We start from the raw sequence: 13,921 nt of genomic DNA, 5'->3' as shown, positions 1-13,921 counted from the left end.
AGATCACGCTCCGGTGATAATTAAAATCCGACAGGGCGAATTGGGGTATAGGAAAGGCTCTTGCAGACTTAATGAGGCCCTGATTGAGAATGAGGAAATTGAGAACATTATAAAAACAGAAATAGAACAATATTTCAAAATAAATGATACAGCAGAAATCTCCAAAGCAACCCTTTGGGAAGCACATAAGGCCCTAATCCGAGGCAAATTAATATCTATAGGAGCTGGTAAAAAAAAAGAAAGTGAAAAGAAACTGGATAATTTAAAAGAAGAACTTCAAGAATTAGAACAAAAACATAAGAGACAATTTGGAAAAAATACACATAAGGAAATTATTCAAAAACGGGTACAAATAAACGAAATTATACAACAGGAGAGAAGAAACGCATTTAAAAATGTAGCTAAAGAAAGATACCAATGGGGGAATAAGATGGGGAAACATCTGGCTAGATTAGTGCGGGAAAAAAAACCTCAAATTATATAGAAAAGATAAAAGATGAACATGGGGAGCTGAAGTTTAAAACACCCGAGATAGCACAGGCCTTTAAATCTTATTACAGAGCCCTATATTCCATTAGAAGTACTGAGACAGAAGAACAGAAGGCGAACAGGAAAACTAAAATCACAGATTATTAAAGAGAAATAGAACTACCTAGAATAACGGAAGAAATGGTCAAGAACTTGGACGAGCCTATTACCCCAGAGGAAATAGATAAAGCAATATGGGAATCACCGAATGGGAAAAGCCCAGGCCCAGACGGCTTTACAATCAGATATTATAAGAAATTTCGGCACAATTGGTTCCAGAATTATGTAAATACTGGAATAACCTGGGCGAGGAAGAAACTATGAGGAAAGAGTCGCTATTGGCGAATATAGTAGTTATACCAAAACCAGGTAAAGACAATTCCATTTGTTCCAACTACCATCCCATAGCACTACTGAATGTAGATACAAAATTATATGCGAAGGTAGTTGCAACAAGAGTGAAAAAATTGATGCCAGAATTAATCCATGGGGATCAGGTAGGATTTGTCCCAGGGAGGGAGGGACGAGATAATAGCCTCACAACCTTGTTATTTATAGGTAAAGATAAGGGGAATAAGCCCCCAATGGTACTGGTATCTATCAATGCCGAGAAGGCATTCGATAGAGTAGATTGGATCTTTATAACAGAAACTCTACGAAAAATAGGTTTTGGTCCAAAGATGCTGAAATGGATAAATAATCTATATACCCAACCCTCAGCGAGAATAGGAATAAATGGGAGTATGTCGTCCGCTTTTGAAATCCTAAATGGGACAAGACAAGGATGCCCACTCTCCCCCCTCCTGTACGTTATCGCGTTGGAGCCATTATTGGCAAAGATCCGCGAGAATGTGAATATGGGGGGGTTGAGTTGGGAGGAGAAAATCATAAAGTCGCGGCAAATGCGGACGACATACTCCTATATATAACAAAGCCACATCTCTCCTTACCCAGTTTAATAAAAGAAATAAGGGAATACGGTGCTCTCTCCAATTTTAAAATAAACCCTATAAAAACAGTGATACTGAATATAGGTTTAGACAACAAAGAAGAAAAGATATTACAGCAGGAATTCCCCTTTACATGGGAAAAAATGAAATAGCATATTTGGGCATAAAGATAACTAAAACAGTTCAGGAACTATATCAGGCTAATTATATTCCATTAATAAATGAAATTAAAACAGTATTAACCACTTTCAGACCGGACCATTTTGCTGGTCAATGACCAGAGGTCTTTTTACAATTTGGCACTGCGCTGCTTTAACTGGTAATTGCGCGGTCATTCAATGTTGTACCCAAACAAAATTTGGGTCCTTTTTTTTCCCACAAATAGAGCTTTCTTTTAAAGGTATTTGACTGACTCTGTGATTTTTATTTTTTGCGATATAAACGTAAAAAGACCGCAAATTTTGAAAAAAAATGATATTTTCTACTTTTTGTTATTAGAAAAATCCAATAAACTCAATTTTAGTCATACATTTAGGCCAAAATGTATTCAGCCACATGTCTTTGGTAAAAAAAGTCAATAACTGTATATTTATTGGTTTGCGCAAAAGTTGTCACATCTACAAACTAAGGTATGTTTTCTGGAATTTACGCAGCTTTTAGTTTATGACTGCCTATCTCATTTCTTGAGGTGCTAAAATGGCAAGGCAGTACAAAAACCCCCCAAATGACCCCATTTTGGAAAGTAGACACCCTAAGGAAATTGATAAGAGGCATGTTAAACCCATTGAATATTTTATTTTTTTGTCTCAAGCGATTGAATAATGACAAAAAAAATTTTTTTTTTTTTTTTACACAAAATTGTCACTAAATGATATATTGCTCACACATGCCATGGTTATATGTGGAATTGTACCCCAAAATACATTCTGCTGCTTCTCCTGAGTACGGGGATACCACATGTGGTCGACTTTTTGGAAGCCTAGCCGCGTACGGGGCCCCGAAAACCAAGCACCGCCTTCAGGCTTTCTAAGGGCGTAAATTTTTGATTTCACTCCTCACTACCTATTACAGTTTTGAAGGCCATAAAATGCCAAGATGGCACAAAACCTCCACAAATGACCCCATTTTAGAAAGTAGACACCCCAAGCTATTTGCTGAGAGGCATGTTGAGTCCATGGAATATTTTATATTTTGCCACAAGTTGTGGGAAAATTACAAACTTTTATTTATTTTTTATTTTTTTTCACAAAGTTGTCACTAAATGATATATTGCTCACACATGCTATGGGCATATGTGAACTGACACCCCAAAATAAATTTTGCTGCTTCTCCTGAGTACGGGGATACCACATGTGTGGGATTTTTTGGTAGCCTAGCCGCGTACGGGGCCCCGAAAGCCAAGAACCGCCTTCAGGCTTTCTAAGGGCGTACATTTTTGATTTCATTTCTCACCACCTATTACAGTTTTGAAGGCCATAAAATGCCAAGATGGCACAAAACCCCCCCAATGACCCCATTTTAGAAAGTAGACACCCCAAGATATTTGCTGAGAGGCATGTTGAGTCCATGGAATATTTTATATTTTGCCACAAGCTGCAGGAATATTACAAACTTTTTTTTTTTCACAAAGTTGTCACAAAATTATATATTGCTCACACATGCCATGGGCATATGTGAAATGACACCCCAAAATAAATTCTGCTGCTTCTCCTGAGTACGGGGATACCACATGTGTGGGACTTTTTGGGAGCCTAGCCGCGTACGGGGCCCAGAAAACCAAGCACCGCCTTCAGGATTTCTAAGGGCGTAAATTTTTGATTTCACTCCTCACTACCTATCGCAGTTTTGAAGGCCATAAAATGCCAAGATGGCACAAACCCCCCCCCCCAAATGACCCCATTTTGGAAAGTAGAAACCCCTAAATTTAGGGGTACACTAGTGAGATTTACAGGTAAAAAAGCACCTAGGCTGTCAGCGACTGTATCAAAACGCTACAAAAAAAACTGTTAGCGATCGCAGGGATCAGGCCTGACTCTGCGAACGCTGCAGTTATGTATGTTGTGATTTGTAAGTGACATTGATCGATCGATACTACACTTGGGTGGGCTGGGCTGGGTTTGGCAGAGGGGCTAAACGCAGGTGCTAGCAGGTATCTGGGCTGATCCCGCTAACAATGCGTTTTGGGAAACCTAAACTGCTGGCGACGCTAATATAGATCTGATCAGATACTATATTACTATAGGAGGTGTATGCTTTGCACGTGGGTGTTAGCGGTTCTGGCACTAACCTGACGCTGCCTGGGGCGACGCAGACCCTATCTGACCCTCAAACTTATATCACCCGCCGGGTGATCAGGGGGTTAAACCTTTATTAGGTAATAAATGGCGGGTGCCCTGAAACTATAAAAAAAATAACTAACCAACCAGCGTCACCTGTAACAGTTATATGGTGATCACTGGTGAAAGGGTTAACTAGGGGGCAATCAGGGGGCTTTATGCGGTAGTATATGGGGGTCCCTGGCGCTATAAAAAGCTGCGGCGAACCTAAATACCTACCTGCCTAACTAGCGTCACCTGTGACACTAATACAGCGATCAGAAAAACGATCGCTTATTAGGCTGGGTTCACACTGGAGCGATGTGGGAACGCCACAAATCCGCGGCGGGTTCCCGCATCACACTGCCCTATGCGAACTGCTGGGAGTGTCAGTGAAATGTTAATGACACCCCCAGATCAGTTCGCATATCGCAGTGCGATTTGCAAACTCGGACAGGAATCGGATCGCATGGTGTGAACACCCATGCGATCCGATTCTGCTGCGGACCAAAAAAAGGGTCCCGTGCGAGTTTGCGGCGGGTGCGGCGGGTGCGATGCGAATTCAGCCATACTATCTGTATGGCTGAACTCGCATCGCACAGAGATCGGATTTGATTTGCACTGCAGTGCGGTGCGAATCACATCCGTTCTCATAAACCGCTGCAATGTGAACCCAGCCTTAGTGACACTGGCGACGGGGGGTGATCACGGGGTTAAACCTTTATTGGGGGGGTAAGGGGGGTACCCTAGAACTAAAGGGGGCTAACCCTAACTGCCCTAACAGTTATTACAGTCACAAATGACACCAATGCAATAAAAAAAAATGCAATTGGTGTCACTGTGACTGGGGGTGCAGGGGTGATTGGGGGGTGATCGGGGGGTGAAGGGGGGTGAGAGTGTGCCTGGCATGTTCTACTGTGTAGTGTAGTGTTGGTGCAACTCACCGATCCTCTCTCCTCGGTGCCGGAACGAAAAATACCGACACGGAGGAGAGATGACATCACTTCCTCTGCCTGTGTTTACATTACAGGAGAGGAAGTGATGTCACGCTGCACTTCCATTCGTCAGGAGCGATCGCGAGGGGGTGGCCATGAATGAATGGCCGCCCCCTCATCCCGGATCGCTCCTGAACGGATTCCGACTGCCGCTGGCACCGGGGGGGCCCGATCGGGCCCCCCACCCGTGGGAAGGCAGGGACGTACAGGTACGCCCATATGCCTGCCCGTGCCATTCTGTCGACGTACATCGTCGTGCGGTGGTCGGCAACTGGTTAAGGAAGATAAATAAGGGGTCTATTTCTTGGACGGGTAGAATCAACATGCTGAAAATGATGGTATTACCAAAAATCACCTACAAATTTCAAATGTTGCCGATGAAAATCCCAAATAGTTTTTTTCAAGTAATGAAAACACTTTTTTTAGAATTTATATGGGAAAATAAAAAGCCCAGGATAAAATATAACATATTAACTAGGAAAAAAAAGCGGAGGTATGGCTTTACCAGACACGCATAGATATTATTGTGCAATTACTGTGGCTAGACTGGGGGAATGGGCTAACAACGAAGAGATGGGTAAAAATGGAAGAATCACTGATTGATACACAATTAAAAAAAAATATCTGGATACCTCCAAAATTTAGAATAGGTAAAAATAAGGCTCACGAAATCACGGTAACCACATTTAAAATATGGGACGCACTATATCATAGAAATAAATGGGTATATAATTCCCCACTAATTTCACTTGAGGGCACAGATTTTTTTATCCCAGGGAGGGGCACACAATTAGGGAAACAAATGGAAAATACACAATTAAAGGATATTATTTGTAGAGGAGTGTTAACCACTTCCCGACCGCCGCACGACGATGTACGTCGACAGAATGGCACGGGCAGGCATATTGGCGTACATGTACGTCCCTGCCTTCCCGCGGTCGGTATTCGTTCGGGAGCGATCCCGGACGAGGGGGCGGCCATTCATTCATGGCCACCCCCTCACGATCGCTCCCGACGAATAGAAATCATTCGTGACATCACTTCCTCTCCTGTAATGTAAACACAGGAGAGGAAGTGATGTATTCTCTCCTCCGTGTCGGTATTTTTCGTTCCGACACCGAGGAGAGAGGATCGGTGAGTTGCACCAACACGTCACTACACAGTAGAACATACCAGGCACACTCACACCCCCCCGATCACCCCCCCAATTACCCCTGCCCCCCAGTCACAGTGACACCAATGTCATTTTTTTTGCATTGGTGTCATTTGTGACTGTAATAACTGTTAGGGCAGTTAGGGTTAGCCCCCTTTGGTTCTAATGTACCCCCCTAACCCCCCCAATAAAGGTTAACATTTCACTGACACTCCCAGCAGTTCGCATAGGGCAGTGTGAACTGCCGCCGGGAGGCATGCGATGCGGGAACCCGCCGCGGATTCGTGGCGTTCCCGCATCGCTCCAGTGTGAACCCAGCCTAATAAGCGATCATTTTTCTGATCGCTGTATTAGTGTCACAGGTGACGCTAGTTAGGCAGGTAGGTATTTAGGTTCGCCGCAGCTTTTTATAGCGCCAGGGACCCCCATATACTACCGCATAAAGCCCCCTGATTGCCCCCTAGTTAACCCTTTCACCAGTGATCACCATATAACTGTTACAGGTGACGCTGGTTGGTTAGTTATTTTTTTATAGTTTCAGGGCACCCGCCATTTATTACCTAATAAAGGTTTAACCCCCTGATCACCCGGCGGGTGTCATTTGTGACTGTAATAACTGTTAGGGCAGTTAGGGTTAGCCCCCTTTAGTTCTAAGGTACCCCCCTAACCCCCCCAATAAAGGTTTAACCCCGTGATCACCCCCCGTCGCCAGTGTCACTAAGGCTGGGTTCACATTGCAGCGGTTTATGAGAACGGATGTGATTCGCACCGCACTGCAGTGCAAATCACATCCGATCTCTGTGCGATTTGAGTTCAGCCATACAGATAGTATGGCTGAATTTGCGTCGCACCCGCCGCACCCGCCGCAAACTCGCACGGGACCCTTTTTTTGGTCCGCAGCAGAATCGGATCGCATGGGTGTTCACACCATGCGATCCAAGTTTGCAGATCGCACTGCGATATGCGAACTGATCTGGGGGTGTCATTAACATTTCACTGACACTCCCAGCAGTTCGCATAGGGCAGTGTGAACTGCCGCCGGGAGGCATGCGATGCGGGAACCCGCCGCGGATTCGTGGCGTTCCCGCATCGCTCCAGTGTGAACCCAGCCTAATAAGCGATCGTTTTTCTGATCGCTGTATTAGTGTCACAGGTGACGCTAGTTAGGCAGGTAGGTATTTAGGTTCGCCGCAGCTTTTTATAGCGCCAGGGACCCCCATATACTACCGCATAAAGCCCCCTGATTGCCCCCTAGTTAACCCTTTCACCAGTGATCACCATATAACCATATAGTTACAGGTGACGCTGGTTGGTTAGTTATTTTTTTATAGTTTCAGGGCACCCGCCATTTATTACCTAGTCTCACTAGTGTACCCCTAAATTTAGGGGTGTCTACTTTCCAAAATGGGGTCATTTGGGGGGGGGTTTGTGCCACCTTGGCATTTTATGGCCTTCAAAACTGTAACGCCCTTAGAAAGCCTGAAGGCGGTGCTTGGTTTTTGGGGCCCCGTACGCGGCTAGGCTCCCAAAAAGTCCCACATATGTGGTATCCCCGTACTCAGGAGAAGCAGCAGAATTTATTTTGGGGTGTCATTTCACATATGCCCATGGCATGCGTGAGCAATATATCATTTAGTGACAACTTTGTGAAAAAAAAAAAAAGTTTGTAATTTTCCCGCAACTTGTGGCAAAATATAAAATATTCCATGGACTCAACATGCCTCTCAGCAAATAGCTTGGGGTGTCTACTTTCTAAAATGGTGTCATTTGTGGGGGTTTTGTGCCATCTTGGCATTTTATGGCCTTCAAAACTGTAATAGGTAGTGAGAAGTGAACTCAAAAATTTACGCCCTTAGAAAGCCTGAAGGCGGTGCTTGGCTTTCGGGGCCCCGTACGCGGCTAGGCTCCCAAAAAATCCCACATATGTGGTATCCCCGTACTCAGGAGAAGCAGCAGAATTTATTTTGGGGTGTCATTTCACATATGCCCATGGCATGCGTGAGCAATATATCATTTAGTGACAACTTTGTGAAAAAAAAAAAAAAAAGTTTGTAATTTTCCCGCAACTTGTGGCAAAATATAAAATATTCCATGGACTCAACATGCCTCTCAGCAAATAGCTTGGGGTGTCTACTTTCTAAAATGGGGTCATTTGTGGGGGTTTTGTGCCATCTTGGCATTTTATGGCCTTCAAAACTGTAATAGGTAGTGAGAAGTGAACTCAAAAATTTACGCCCTTAGAAAGCCTGAAGGCGGTGCTTGGCTTTCGGGGCCCCGTACGCGGCTAGGCTCCCAAAAAATCCCACATATGTGGTATCCCCGTACTCAGGAGAAGCAGCAGAATTTATTTTGGGGTGTCATTTTACATATACCAATAGCATGTGTGAGCAATATATCATTTAGTGACAACTTTGTGTAAAAAAAAAAAAAAATTTTTTTTTTGTCATTATTCAATCGCTTGAGGCAAAAAAAAAAATATTCAATGGGCTCAACATGCCACTTATCAATTTCCTTAGGGGGTCTACTTTCCAAAATGGGGTCATTTGGGGGGGTTTTGTACTGCCCTGCCATTTTAGCACCTCAAGAAATGAGATAGGCAGTCGTAAACTAAAAGCTGCGTAAATTCCAGAAAACGTACCTTAGTTTGTAGATGTGACAACTTTTGCGCAAACCAATAAATATACAATTATTGACTTTTTTTTACCAAAGACATGTGGCTGAATACATTTTGGCCTAAATGTATGACTAAAATTGAGTTTATTGGATTTTTCTAATAACAAAAAGTAGAAAATATCATTTTTTTTCAAAATTTGCGGTCTTTTTACGTTTATATCGCAAAAAATAAAAATCGCAGAGGCAATCAAATACCATCAAAAGAAAGCTCTATTTGTGGGAAGAAAAGGACACAAATTTTGTTTGGGTACAACATTGCATGACCGCGCAATTACCAGTTAAAGCAGCGCAGTGCCAAATTGTAAAAAGACCTCTGGTCATTGACTAGCAAAATGGTCCGGTCTGAAAGTGGTTAATGTCAATACATGAAATAATAAAGAAGCATAGTTGGCAAAACCTAAAACATTGGGAATACCTCCAGATTCAGCATTTTGTAAATTCTATCCCAAAACCCATAAGAGATGAGAGTACTTTAACATCAATAGAAAAACTCTGTAATTCCAAGATAACTATAAAGCACTGTATATCAAGAATATATGAAATCCTCTCAGAAGAGGAGAAACAAGAAAACATTACAGCTATAACACAATGGGAACAGGACATGAGTATAAAAGTAGATGAAATACAGATGATGGAGGCAGTGCATGGACATGTATCGGACACAACGTCCGCGGAAGTTAATTATAAATGTATGATGAGATGGCATATGACACCCGACAGAATACATAGAATTGACGCCACTAGATCTAAACAGTGCTGGAGAGAATGCAAACTTCCTGGAACAACATATCACATATGGTGGAAATGTCCAGAGATAAAAGACTACTGGAATAAAATAATAGATTATATAGAAAAAATAACCGGGGAAAAAATACCATATAGTCCTAGGGAATGTCTGTTTTATGGGGTAGAGGAAGAAAGTCATAACCAAAACACAAAACAAAAAACAAATCAAAAGGAAAATAAAAAAATAAGACTGATACCCTTCTTGCTCAACGCAGCAAAAGCGCCGATACCCAAAAACTGGCTACAAGTTAAAAAGCCCCCAATTAGAGATTGGATACAGAGAATTGAATTTATCAACAACATGGAATATTTAAAATGGAAAACAATCAAATGAATAGATACTGGGCAACATGGGAGAAGTGGAGAGCATTCAAAAAGACAGAAAACTACATCCAGGCATTATTAGAATAAGTTTGAAAGTATGGGCCAACAGCACAGGGGGTGGAAGGGCGGGGGGCGGACAAGGGAAATAAGGGATAGCGCGTGGGAAATAGATGAAAATTGAATGTATTTATTTAATTTGAAAATATACTGATTGTATAAGACAAAAAAAAAACATGTGCCGTAAGCTTTTTTCTAATATGTTGTTGGCGTTGACGACCTGTTTTATTTTTCTGCTTGTTTGCCGAGGTGACCATCTTGGCGTTTTGTCAAGGGGTTTGACAGTGGCCAGCAAGATCGCCTACGACCACATCGCCTTGGATGCGCCCGATCTCGTCTGATCTCGGATACTAAGCAGGGTCGGGCCTGGTTAGTACTTGGATGGTAGACTGCCTGGGACTGCCAGGTACTGTAGGCTTTTTTTTAATGTTTTTGGCGTTGACGACCTGTTTATTTTTCTGCTTGTTTGCTGACGTGACCATCTTGGCGTTTGTCAAGAGGGTTGACAGTGGCCAGCACAATCGCCAACAGCCACATCACCCTGAATGCGCATGATCTCGTCTGATCTCAGCTCAGCTGTACCTGGTTGGGAGACCGCCTGGGAATTCCAGGTGCTGTAGGCTTTTTTTAATATGTTGTTGGCGTCGACGACCTGTTTTACTTTTCTGCTTGTTTGCTGAGGTGACCATCTTGGCATTTGTCAAGATCGTTGAGAGTGGCCAGCAAGATCGCCTACGGCCACATCACTCTGTATGCGCCAAAAATCGCCTGGTCTGAGTTGCTAAGCAGCGTCAGGCTTGGTTAGTACCTGGATGGGAGACTGCCTGGTAATACCAGGTGCCATAGGGTCTTTTTAAATATGTTGTTGGCGTTGACGACCTGTTTTATTTTTTTGCTTGTTTTCCAAGGTGACCATCGTGGCGTTTGTCAAGAGGGTTGAGAGTGGCCAGCAAGATCGCCTACGTCCACATCACCCTGAATGCGCCCAATCTGGGATGCTAAGAAGGGTCAGGCCTTGTTAGTACCTGGATGGGAGACCGTCTGGAAATACCAGGTGCCGTAGGCTTTTTTTTAATATGTTGTTGGCGTCGACGACCTGTTTTATTTTTCTGCTTGTTTGCCGACATGACCATCTTGGCATTTGTCAAGAGGGTTGCGAGTGGCCAGCAATATTGCCTATGGGCCACATCTATCTGAATGTGCCCATTCTCATCTGATCTTGGATGCTAAGCAGGGTCGGACCTGGTTGGGAGACGGCCTGGGAAAACCATGTGCCGTAAGCTTTTTTTTAATATGTTGTTGGCGTCGACGACCTGTTTTTTACTTTTCTGCTTGTTTGCCGAGGTGACCATCCTGGCGTTTGTCAAGGGGGTTGACAGTGGCCAGCAAGATCGCCTACGGCCATATCGCCTTGGATGTGCTCGATCTCGTCTGATCTCGGATACTAAGCAGGGTCGGGCCTGGTTAGTACCTGGATGGTAGACTGCCTGGGAATACCAGTACCGTAGGCTTTTTTTTATATTGTTGGCGTTGACGACTAGACATGTGCATTCGTTTTCGTCCGAATGCATTTTCGTCCGAATTTCAGCTATTTTCGTTTTCGTTTTGACAAACGATAACGAAAGCACAAAATCCGAAAAACGAAAGATCCGACATAAATAAATGCTTTATTTTCGTTTTCATTGTTACAACAGTTCGATATAGAATAGGAGATTGGGTCCTGCCCCAGGGGACATGTATCAATGCAAAAAAAAGTTTTAAAAACGGCCGTTTTTTCGGGAGCAGTGATTTTAATAATGATTAAAGTGAAACAATAAAAGTGTAATATTCCTTTAAATTTCGTAGGGGGGGGGTTGTCTATAGTATGCCTGTGAAGGGGCGCATGTTTCCCGTGCTTAGAATTGTCCCTGCACAAAGTGTCATTTATGCAGGAAAAAAAGTCCTTTAAAATCACTCGCAGCTATAATGAATTGTCGGCTCCGTAATACAGAGAACACTCATTGAAAGTCATTGATAAAAAAATAAATAAATAAATAAAAAAAAAAGCGTGGGGGTCCCCCAAATTCAATTACCAGGCCCTTCAGGTCTGGTATGGATATTAAGGGGAACCCTGCCTCAAATTTAAGAAAAAATTTGACGTGGGGTTCCCCCTAAATATCCATAACCAGACCCTTCAGGTCTGGTATGGATATTAAGGGGAACCCCGCATCAAATTTTAAAAAAAATTGACGTGGGGTTCCCCCTAAAAATCCATACCAGACCCTTTATCCGAGCACGCAACCTGGCAGGCCGCAGGAAAAGAGGGGGGGACGAGAGAGCGGCCCCCCCTCCCTCCTGAACCGTACCAGGCCACATGCCCTCAACATTGGGAGGATGCTTTGGGGGTCTGTGACCCCTCAAAGCACCTTGTCCCCATGTTGATGAGGACAAGGGCCTCATCCCCACAACCCTGGCCGGTGGTTGTGGAGGTCTGCGGGCGGGGGGCTTATCAGAATCTAGAAGCCCCCTTTAACAAGGGGACCCCCAGATCCCGCCCCCCCTGTTTGAAATGGTAAGGGGGTACAAAAGTACCCCTACCATTTCACAAAGAAAGTGTAAAAAATGGTTAAATAAAACAAACACACTTTTGAAAAATTCCTTTATTAAAAATAAAAAAATAAAAAAAAGATTCCAGCGGCGGTTAATCCACTCTTGCTATCCAGCGACGGACGGTCATCTCTCCAGCGATGTCTCATCTCATCCAGCGCAGCGAATACATCCTTCTTCTGTCTCCTCCACGGAGACACTGCAGGCATTCCGGTGGCTGATGTTTCTTACATACGGAGGGCGGGGCCACCCGTCACCTGACCCCGCCCCCCTCTGACGCAGGGGGAAACCCGGGGTTCCCTGTGACGTAGGGGTGACCCGCACCCCTCTGATGTAACACAGGCAGGTTTCCGTTACATCAGAGGGGGGGCGGGGTCACCCATACGTCACGGGGAACCCCGGGTTTCCCCTTGCGCCAGAGGGGGGCGGGGTCAGGTGACGGGTGGCCCCGCCCTCCGTATATAAGAAACGTCAGCCGCCGGAATGCCTGTAGTGTCTCCGTGGAGGAGACAGAAGAAGGATGGATCGCTGCGCTGGATGAGATGAGACATCGCTGGAGAGATGACCGTCCGTCGCTGGATAGCAAGAGTGGATTACCACCGCTGGAATCTTTTTTTTATTTTTTTATTTTTAATAAAGGAATTTTTCAAAAGTGTGTTTGTTTTATTTAACCATTTTTTACATTTTCTTTGTGAAATGGTAGGGGTACTTTTGTACCCCCTTACCATTTCAAACAGGGGGGGGCCGGGATCTGGGGGTCCCCTTGTTAAAGGGGGCTTCCAGATTCTGATAAGCCCCCCGCCCGCAGACCTCCACAACCACCGGCCAGGGTTGTGGGGATGAGGCCCTTGTCCTCATCAACATGGGGACAAGGTGCTTTGAGGGGTCACAGACCCCCAAAGCATCCTCCCAATGTTGAGGGCATGTGGCCTGGTACGGTTCAGGAGGGAGGGGGGGCCGCTCTCTCGTCCCCCCCTCTTTTCCTGCGGCCTGCCAGGTTGCGTGCTCGGATAAAGGGTCTGGTATGGATTTTTAGGGGGAACCCCACTTCAATTTTTTTTTAAATTTGACGCGGGGTTCCCCTTAATATCCATACCAGACCTGAAGGGTCTGGTTATGGATATTTAGGGGGAACCCCACGTCAAATTTTTTCTTAAATTTGAGGCAGGGTTCCCCTTAATATCCATACCAGACCTGAAGGGCCTGGTAATTGAATTTGGGGGACCCCCACGCTTTTTTTTTAAATTTATTTATTTATTTTTTTATCAATGACTTTCAATGAGTGTTCTCTGTATTACGGAGCCGACAATTCATTATAGCTGCGAGTGATTTTAAAGGACTTTTTTTACTGCATAAATGACACTTTGTGCAGGGACAATTCTAAGCACGGGAAACATGCGCCCCTTCACAGGCATACTATAGACAACCCCCCCCCCCCTACGAAATTTAAAGGAATATTACACTTTTATTGTTTCACTTTAATCATTATTAAAATCACTGCTCCCGAAAAAACGGCCGTTTTTAAAACTTTTTTTTGCATTGATACATGTCCCC

At 44.2% G+C, this 13,921-nt stretch overlaps 2 pseudogenes; both read left to right on the top strand.

Moving 5' to 3' along the window:
• Positions 1-10,080: 10,080 nt before the first annotated feature.
• LOC143990797 (5S ribosomal RNA) lies at positions 10,081-10,199 on the top strand (annotated as a pseudogene).
• A 975-nt stretch (positions 10,200-11,174) lies between these two features.
• LOC143990557 (5S ribosomal RNA) lies at positions 11,175-11,292 on the top strand (annotated as a pseudogene).
• Positions 11,293-13,921: the final 2,629 nt, after the last annotated feature.

Source organism: Lithobates pipiens, unplaced genomic scaffold, assembly GCF_037356315.1.
Source record: "Lithobates pipiens isolate NorthernLeopardFrog02 unplaced genomic scaffold, aLitPip1_a1.2 Scaffold_18, whole genome shotgun sequence".
NCBI classification, from domain to species: domain Eukaryota; kingdom Metazoa; phylum Chordata; class Amphibia; order Anura; family Ranidae; genus Lithobates; species Lithobates pipiens.
Note: the sequence above shows the minus strand (reverse complement) of the source record. Positions and strands in the feature narration are given on the sequence as shown.